This window comes from Oryctolagus cuniculus, chromosome 8, assembly GCF_964237555.1.
Source record: "Oryctolagus cuniculus chromosome 8, mOryCun1.1, whole genome shotgun sequence".
NCBI classification, from domain to species: domain Eukaryota; kingdom Metazoa; phylum Chordata; class Mammalia; order Lagomorpha; family Leporidae; genus Oryctolagus; species Oryctolagus cuniculus.
Window position 1 is genome coordinate 36280246 of NC_091439.1, and position 9969 is coordinate 36290214.

At 46.7% G+C, this 9969-nt stretch overlaps 1 long non-coding RNA gene across 1 annotated transcript; it reads right to left on the reverse strand.

The window, feature by feature from the left end:
• Positions 1 to 760: 760 nt before the first annotated feature.
• On the reverse strand, positions 761 to 6550 carry LOC103350847 (uncharacterized). Its single transcript, XR_518707.4, has 3 exons — positions 6049 to 6550; positions 4133 to 4369; positions 761 to 3048 (listed from the first exon to the last, which is right to left on the reverse strand). It is a non-coding gene; the product is annotated as an uncharacterized lncRNA (long non-coding RNA).
• Positions 6551 to 9969: the final 3419 nt, after the last annotated feature.

Consider the following 9969-nt stretch of genomic DNA (forward strand, 5'->3'; position numbering starts at 1 on the left):
GTGACAGCATGTTCTACAGAAGCCTAAGTGACCAGCTCCTTGCCATCAGACAGATTTCACCACAGGCCCCTCAACATCTCAGACAGCAATGGAACTTAATGGCTATGTGGATAGACCCTGGCCCAACAGGTTCATAGCCCCATTCCCTCATTCACTAGCTGAGGCTCCTTGAACAACTTACTTATCATCTCTGTGCCTGAGTTTTCTCATCTGTTAGATTGATTACAGCGGTTATCACCCCTTTGTTTATTAAAAAGACTAGGAGTAGGCATTGGGTCTTGCGGTTAAGATGCTTGTGTCCCACATCAGAGTACCTGGGTTCAATACCCAGCTCCAGCTCCTGACTCCAGCCTCCTGTTAATGCTGACCCTGGGAAGCAGCAGTGATGGCTCAAGTAGTGGGGTCCCTGCTGCCCACATGGGAGGCCTGGATTGAGTTCCCAGCTCCTGGCTCTGGCTATTGTGAGCATTTGGGTAGTGTATCAGTGGGTGGGAGTTCTTTGTCATTTATGTCTCTCTGTGTCTGTCTCTCTCTTTCTCTCTCAATCTCTTTCTTTCTCTCTCCCCCTCTCTGCCTCACAAATAAATTAAAAATAAGGAAAAGGAGAACAGGAGGAAGATAGCAATGAGTACATGTGTTCACAGTGGAGAGTTCTCAGAAGATTGCCTTGCTGACCCACGGAGATGTAGACAAATGTTCTCCATTATTGTCTTCCAGTAGCACACATTGTTTCCAAGGAACACCCGGGACAAAGTGTAAGTGACTCAGCACAGCCTTCTATTATCACAAAATGCACCCTATGATCAGTGGCCAACACTGTGCTCCTGGTGCAGGAGGTGCCTTTGCAAGCCATGTCTTAGAGTGAGAGTTCAGTGCTCTTCAAGGGGACATTGACTTCACCCAGTAGAGAGACCGGCTTCACAAAGGAGTTTACTTCCCAAGGTCTACTACAGATTTAGGTCAACTGAAAGATTATACACACTGCACAGCTTTTCAATAGACACAGACTGGGTTATTTGATTAGACTTGTAAATCTAAAGTTAATTGGGAGTTGAGCATCGCAATTCTAGGAAATAGGTTAGTGGGCATGCTTGTGTATTTCTGAATCTGCCCCCTGTTTATAACTACAAACATATGCCATTAATTTATGATTTTCCTTCTACAGGTTTCACCAGGATAAACACAAGTAAAGAGATTAGTCATTAAACCCAGAAGGAATGTGAAAGCAGGACGTAAAATTTAAAGAAAGTTATGCACTGATTTGAAAAAATGATGTAAGCAAAGGCGACAGAAATCTAAATCTTTGGGATAATGCATTTTTACAGGTTGCCTTTAATAAAACTCTCGATATCATGCTTTAATCTGTGATCCTCCAAGCTAAGCTAAGTAACTCCCAAGAGGAGTAGGAAAGAGGCCTTTCTAAGTAGTATAAATAGGTTTTTCAACAACAACAAAATCCCCGATCTTTTCTTTCCTGAGTTTGTATTCTCTTTATTACTTTTTGCTCACCAAGCCTATAGGGAATGTATTGAGTATAGACACCGGCTCCACTTTCCTGACTAAAACCTGGGCTAGGAAGATTGGAGCTGTCGTTCTTAAGGCTCACTCCAAATTAGACCTTCAACTCCAATGCAGGAGATGCAGGAACAGCTTGATCCACAGCTTCATCTTCATGCTCCTGACTGGAGTGCAAGGAACTGACGACACCCACAACCACTTATCCTTAATTCCAAAATCTAAAATGCCAAGCAACTAGGTTTTCCCTGAACTGGGAACAAAACCTCTTTGTGGCAAAACCTGATTGTTTTGACACAAGGCTCTGTATAGTCAGTGTTGATCCCAGCTAGGGTGACAATGCATAGGTTTATGGTAGAAATATAAACGTGTTGGTTTACGGGGTGCTGAGCCACACCTCACTGGAAATATTGTATAAGCAATATCTGCAATATATGCTATTTGGCCTGTTCAGCATCTGAAAAATTCTGAGCTCCCAAACCTTTCAGGTCCTGTGGGGTTACGTAAAGGGCAGTGGGCCTGTCCTGAGGGCTCGAAGGTGAGACGAGGTCTGAAAGGACAGGCCACCACGCTGGCTCTGCAGAAGGGAAGTGAACTGTGAATCTAGAAGACGGTGGTGCTCGGATGGATGGCGCTCCCAGGCGCTGCAGCAGCTGTCCATCTCTGCAGCAGGCAGCCAGTGCAACGAGTGACAGAGATCAGGCCCCAGCCCACTCCTTGACTGATTGCCCACCGTTGCCCACTGGTGCTGCCTGACGTCCAACCAAGCACAGAACAGAGGATGTCGCATCCCTGCACTCCCAGAATCCTTATCTCAGGCTGCTTTTTAGTGCTGTTGCCAGCATCTCGCTTCATTTTCCACTCTCTTTTACCTCTGCCGGCCTGTAGACAACTCCTCTCCTGTTCAGATTCCACACGCACCACCCCTCAGAGTTCACTGGTGGTGATGGGAAGTTTAGGAAACCTGAAAAAAGCGAAACAGGTTTCCCCCAGATTACAATTTTATTTTTCATTCCGGATTCAGACTGTCTGGTTCCAAATTATGGCTCCCCCGTTTCCCAGCTGGGTGACTGTAGACAAATTACTTTTCATCTTCTTGGGACTCAGTTTCCTTATCCATTAAACAGGGATAATAGTACCAACCGCATACAGTTGTATGAGAAAATTAAATGAGCTAATATTGTGTGAACCCTTTACTGCAGTGTTTGGCACGCCGTGAGTGTTCCATAAATGTAAACTGTTATTACTCCTGCCACGTGTCTGCAATTCACTTCTAAGTGAGTTCCACACACTAATAATAGGAGGTTTTTCTTCTAGGATTCCTTGTTTCCAATTTCCTAAGGTAATTCCATCAGGACACTTGAGGGTCAGTAATTACAGAGGCGAAGGTGACAGTGACAACAAACAATAGATGCACGATCCATCTAGGTGTGAAGTCACATTGTGTTTCAGGATTTTGCCAGCTGTAACATCGTGGTGATGCGCACATTTCGCCGAGTCCTTTTTCCTCATCTTGAGAATTTCTTTGGATGCCTAAAAAATAAAACAAAAAGAGGGTAAGGAAACACTTGATGAATACATTTTAAAATAAAACTACCAGGCAGTAATAAATCCTCAAGAAGGTCCTTCATATTGCATTCATGTTTTTGTTTTCAGATTACATATAAGCATTCACGTAAAGAACACTAATCATGTTGTGCAACCAATTATGTACGGAGGACAATTAATCTAGTGTTAAATGAACCCCAATGACTTAAACATTAAACTAGAAAAAAGATCTTCCCATGGGCCGGCGCTGTGGCGCAGCGGGTTAACGCCCTGGCCTGAAGCACCGGCATCCCATATGGATGCCGGTTCGAGACCCAGCTGCTCCACTTCCCTTCCAGCTCTGTGCTGTGGCCTGGGATAGCAGTAGAAGATGGCCCAAGTCCTTGGGCCCCTGCACCTTCGTGGGAGACCCAGAAGAAACTCCTGGCTCCTGGCTTCGGATTGGCGCAGTTCTAGCCGTTGAGGCCAGTTGGGGAGTGAACCATCAGACCATCACATGGAAGACCTCTCTCTCTCTCTCTCTCTCTGCCTCTTCTCTCTGTGTCACTCTGACTTTCAAGCAAAATAAATAAATCTTCAAAAAAAAGAAAAAAGATCTTTCCTATGATATCTCCTGCCCGGCCCCACAAAGTAGTTCCACTACTCAGGTCTACGTGACCCTTGACCTTCCCCAAGACATTCAGAGTAAAACCTGTCCAAACTGGTATCATGAGTCATCGCTGCCAGGGGCTCACCTCCTCCAGGTGCATTTGCAGTGTCCTCAACGCTGAGTCATGGTGTCCTATGGAGGGTGGGAACCCTATAAACTCATCCACCCCTCTCTCCCTCCTTCTCTGCTTTGGAATTAATGTCAGAACAGATACGACTCTCTCCCAAGGTCAGCTCTCACTAGAACAACCGTATCTGTCTCAGTCAAATTCACCTTCACCCAATTTTATTTATCAAAAAAGTGTGCACCAAAAAGAATGTCCAACTTAAGAAGGAAAAAAAAATCACAGCTAAATGTAGGTTTAAAGCTGAAGAGACTTGAGATTGAAAAACTGCCAGTTCTTACTGCTCACTTACTCACATGAGGGTTTACAGCTCCTGAAACCGTGCCAGGGCTTTGGAAATGAAAGCTTGCAGTTAGAAAACGATGGCTCATGACAGCCAGGATCAGTCATGTGATAGGCCAAGCGTTTTCCGTCATTGCTTCCTTCAGTCAGAGAGAGCTCCGCGACGGAGGTTAATCAGTCAGATAGCATCCGCAGCGGCTGGGGGCAGCACGAATTCATCATTTAATTGCCTTCTGATTCACTTTCAATGTCTTTTAAAAAGATATTAAAGAAAAATATTATTGAAAGGACATTTTTGGCTATTTAATAAAGATCCAATATACCCTTTGTGGACCAGGAAATAAATGAATCTCTAGCCCAACTCCGTTCAGTGTTTTCTTGGGTGACATTTACTTACATAGAAGAGAATGATGGAGTCTGCACTCCCAGCAGGAGAAACAGCACATCTAAAAGCACTCAGGAAAGAAAGCATGGGTAGAACTATAAATAGATGGGGTTTCTTCTTTGTTTCTCTCTCTCTTCCTCCCTCCCTCCCTCCCTTTCCCTCCCTTCCCTTCCCCTCTCTCTCTCCCCTCCCTCCCTCTCTCTCTCTCTCTGTATGTGGTTCAGCTAAAGAGCAGCTGTGTGATGGGGTGGTGCAGCAGTCCTGGAAACCCTTAGAGAGCCTTGAAGACCAAGATAAAGAACCTGGACTTGATATTTTAAGCATTGGGAACCACTGATGGTATCTGAGCAGAGAACTCAGCATGACTGGGGATTAGCATACACTGGTAGGTCCAGCTGCCCTGGTTATAATCCTAGCCCTGCCCCCTCATTAGCTGGCATGACCTTGGGCACATTATGTAGCTCTTGGGGGCCTCCCAAGCTGTAAAAGGGAAGTAAATAATACCATTTCCAGGGCTATTGCAAACATTAGAAACAATATGATGCCCAGCAACCCCAGGACTTGGCATAGAAAAGGCACCTATTTAATAGCATTAGCTGATACTGCTGCTCTGCTCTGGGAAGGAAGGTCAAAGGGGCAGAGACTGGAGGAACAAGACCGTGGAGGTCCAGGCAAGTGGCAGAGAAGGTCTGGACTGGACAGGATATGGACAGGAGGGTGGCAAAGAGAAAACAGATTACAGTACAAGAGATGCTACAAAGGAAGAGTCCAAGAGAGCAGAGGCTGAGAAAGGTGCACCTGCCCAGAGCCACCTGATGATGGCTACACATGAGCAGGGGAGGAGGAACCACAGAAATTGCAGATATCAGTGAAGTCAGAAAGACACGCCTTTCTATGGGGACCCAAAGTCAGTCAGCGCTGAACACTGCGCCTGGATTCTGGAGTGACTTCAGAAATAACGCAAGCCTTTCCTGTATGCCGTGACCCTTTTGGGATCTTGATAAACAGGTCTTCCCCAAAGAGCAACTCTCAAAGCCACAGGGCCAGAAGACAGGGGCTGTGTCAAGACAGCCGTGGATGCTGGGCAACATCACCGCCACACTGCTCTCTGAGGCCCCTCTGGCCAGCACCCAGAGGACCGCTGGTGCTCTGCTTGGGCTCTGGCTGCCCTCCCCACGAGGCTGGCATCTGTGGATAACGGGCAGAGGCATGCCTGGCTCTTCAGAACAGCAGGGCAGCAACTAATAATTCATAGCCTCTGACATTTTCATTAGGTTCTGCCTTAGAAGTGTCCTCGGAAGCTGCCTTAATAATTTTGTACCACTCTGCTCAGAGAGGATTAATTTACTTATGCATAAGGCATCAGCCGCTGGTCCGGCCCGAGCTTCCATCCTCATCGGGGTCGGCTGCAGCTTTCAGCCGTGTCAGCTGCACGTAACTCACAAAGGAATCAACCTACAGATACTTTGCAGGCGTGCGTGCATTTGCCGGGACGCAGGGGGAACTTTATAGCGCGTGTAAATGGACTTTAATATTGCAGTATACCTTTTGGGATGGATGTCTAATTTGCGAGCACACGCAGAAGAGCTGATGAGCCACTCTGCTCCTTGCTAGAAGCCTCTGGTGGTGCCTGCAGGATTGCTGTCCCCCTCTCTGCCCACCTGCCCTTCCCGCAGGTGCGCTGCGGCCGGAGCTCACTCCGCGGCAGTGCTCCGAGCAAGACTGTAGGGGACTTCTGCTCCTTCAAACCTCTCCTCTTCTTCCCCTAAACTTGTTTTATTTGGACATCTGTGAAAAAACATGGAAGATAGTTTGACTTTATTTTATCACTCGTTTTAGGCCAAAATGTCAAGCTGACTTTCTGTGCAACCTGCCAGGCTCACCAGAGCAAAACCGAAAATATGGTTACTCCTAGGTGTCAAAACAGCTCTATGTCTCACAGATGGAAGTGGGTGGGGGAGGTGATGGCAACATGAGGCCAAAGGTGGTTTAGAAGGCAACTCTCCATAGCTGGGGAACTGTTCCTTCTGGATTTTTTTTTTTTTAAGATTTTCATTTATTTATTTGACAGGTAGAGTTACAGACAGTGAGAGAGAGAGAGAGAGAGACAGAGAGAAAGGTCTTCCTTCTGTTGGTTTACTCCCCAAATGGCTCCCCAGAGCTAAGCCGATCTGAAGCCAGGAGACAGGAGCCTCCTCCAGGTCTCCCATGCGGGTACAGAGGCCCAAGGACTTGGGCCATCTTCTACTGCTTTCCCAGGCCACAGCAGAGAGCTGGATTGGGGTGCCCATATGGATGCCAGCGCCGCAGGCAGAGGATTAACCAAATGAGCCACAGAGCCAGCCACACCCATGCACCATCTTAACTGCTCCCTCAAATGCCCACCCTGGCTATTGTTTTCTAAGAGCAATTGTATCCTACAATTATGAGACATAGAATACGTAACCTTTCTTGATAATTTTGTTCAAGGGAACTTCCTCTAGTGGGCAAAAAATTAGATAAATTCACCCAAATGGATCTTCTAGAAGTAGAGTAGAAATAATGTACAAATAAACATTTAGGGCCGGCACCCCAACTCACTAGGCTAATCCTCCACCTGCGGCGCCAGCACCCCGGGTTCTAGTCCCGGTTGGGGCGACAGATTCTGTCCCAGTTGCTCCTCTTCCAGTCCAGCTCTCTGCTGTGGCCCGGGAAGGTAGTGGAGGATGGCACAGGTGCTTGGGCCCTGCACCCACATGGGAGACCAGGAAGAAGCACCTGGCTCCTGGCTTCGGATTGGTGCATTGCCAGCCGTAGCGGCCATTTGGGGGGTGAACCAACAGAAGGAAGACCTTTCTCTCTGTCTCTCTCTCACACTGTCTAACTCTGCCTGTCAAAAAAATAATAATAAATTTAAAAAAATAAACATTTATATGCTATATTTCCACAATGGGAAAAGAAGGCCATCAAAGAAGCCAGCTCTTTCTTCCAGTACTTAAATTCTCAGCTCCTGTTTCTTGGCACTTCTCCATAGCAATCCAAGTCACTGAGGCATTAGTTTACATGTGATGTCCTTGAGGGGCTGGCGCTGTGGCGCAGTAGGTTAACGCTCCGGACTGAAGTTCCAGCATGATGCCAGTTCTAGTCCCAGCTGCTCCACTTTCCCAGCTGCTCCACTTTCAATCCAGCTCTCCGCTATGGCCTGGAAAAGCAGTAGAAGACAGTCCAAGTGCTTGGGCCCCTGCACCCACATGGGAGACCCGAAAGAGGCTCCTGGCTCCTGACTTTTGATCAGCGCAGCTCTGGCCGTTGCAGCCATCTGGGGAGTGAACCAGAGGATGGAAGACCTCTCTCTCTGTACCTCTCTCTGTAACTCTGTCTTTCAAATAAATAAAGATAAATCTTAAAAAAAAAAAAAAAAGTGATGCCCTTGGATTCTTTGGCATTATTGAACTTCAAGCAAACATGGTTCTCCTGCCACAGTCAACCTTGCAAATTTAGAGTACTTCAAAAAGTTTCGGGAAAATGTCATTAAAGGATCAGTTTACTTTGGTGCAAAAAATTGTGAAATCCATGCATATAAGGGCTTATCAAATGATTCATGGAAAAGTGCATTATTTAAAAATTATGCATGGGGCAGGTGCCATGGCTCAACAGGCTAATCCTCCGCCTTGAAGCGCCGGCACACCGGGTTCTAGCCCTGGTCAGGGCGCCGGATTCTGTCCCGGTTGCTCCTCTTCCAGTCCAGCTCTCTGCTGTGGCCCGGGAGTGCAGTGGAGGATGGCCCAGGTCCTTGGGCCCTGCAACCGCATGGGAGACCAGGAGAAGCACCTGGCTCCTGCCTTCAGATCAGCATAGTGCACTGGCCACAGTGGCCATTGGAGAGTGAACCAACAGTAAAGGAAGACCTTTCTCTCTGTCTCTCTCTCTCACTGTCCACTCTGCCTGTCAAAAAAAAAAAAAAAAAAAGATGCATGGAATTCAAATACTTTTCATACCAAAATAAACTCATCTTTTAATCTGAATTCCCATGAATTTTTTAAAGTATCCTCTTAAACTATATATTCAATTCATAGCAATGACCTCTGTATTATTTATTAACAGTATATATTTATTACCTGTCATGGCCAGATACTCTTCTAAAGCTTACCTATGTGATTTCACTTATTTCTTGGAACTAGACTAGAAGGCAAGATCTCATAGTGTATCCATCTTACAGACAAAGCAAGGCAGGATGAGAAAGATTCACCTGCCCAAAGCCAGGTAGCCAATGAGCAGGCAGACCCAGAAGCTGGGGCAGGCCTCCTTGGCTGCACAATCTTGCCTGATTCACATCCTTGTGGGTGATTGGGATGCAGAGTGAGCCTGGACAGGTAAAGTACAGTGGCACTCTGATGTAGACTGAACTGTGTCCTCCCTAAAGTCTTATTTTGAAGCCTCAACCCTCAGTGGGATTCCATTTGCTGATAGAGCTTTTTACTTTTTAACTTTTATTTAATGAATATAAATTTCCGAAGTACAGCTTATGGATTACAATGGCTTCCCCACCCCGTAACTTCCCTCCCACCCGCAACACTCCCCTCTCCTGCTCCCTCTCCCCTTCCAGTCACATCAAGATTCATTTTCAATTCTCTTTATATACAGAAGATCAATTTAGCATATATAAAGTAAAGCTTTCAACAGTTTGCACCCACACAGAAACACAAAGTGAAAAATACTGTTTGAGTACTAGTTATAACATTAAATCACAATGTATAGCACATTAAGGACAGAGATCCTACATGAGGAGTAAGTGCACAGTGACTCCTGTTGTTGACTTAACAATTTGACACTCTTGTTTATGGCGTCAGTAATCACCCTAGACTCTTGTCATGAGTTGCCAAGGCTATGGAGGCCTTTTGAGTTCGCCACCTATGATCATATTTAGACAAGGTCATAGTCAAAATGGAAGTTCTCAGCCAGCGCCGTGGCTCACTAGGCTAATCCTCTGTCTGGCGGCACCAGCAGACCAGGTTCTAGTCCCTGTCGGGGCGCCAGATTCTGTCCCGGTTGCCCCTCTTCCAGGTCAGCTCTCTGCTGTGGCCCGGGAGTGCAGTGGAGGATGGCCCAAGTGCTTGGGCCCTGCACCCCATGGGAGACCAGGAGAAGTACCTGGCTCCTGCCATCGGATCAGCACGGTGCGCCGGCTGCATTGCGCCAGCCGCGGCGGCCATTGGAGGGTGAACCAACGGCAAAGGAAGACCTTTCTGTCTGTCTCTCTCTCTCTCACTGTCCACTCTGCCTGTCAAAAAGAAAAAAAATGGAAGTTCTCTCCTCCCTTCAGAGAAAGGTACCCCCTTCTTTGATGACCTGTTCTTTCCACTGGGATCTCACCCACAGAGATCTTTCATTTAGGGTTTTTTGTTTTTGTTTTTGTTTTTGTTTTTGCCACAGTGTCTTGGCTTTCCATGCCTGAAATTCTCTCATGGGCTTTTCAGCCATATCCGC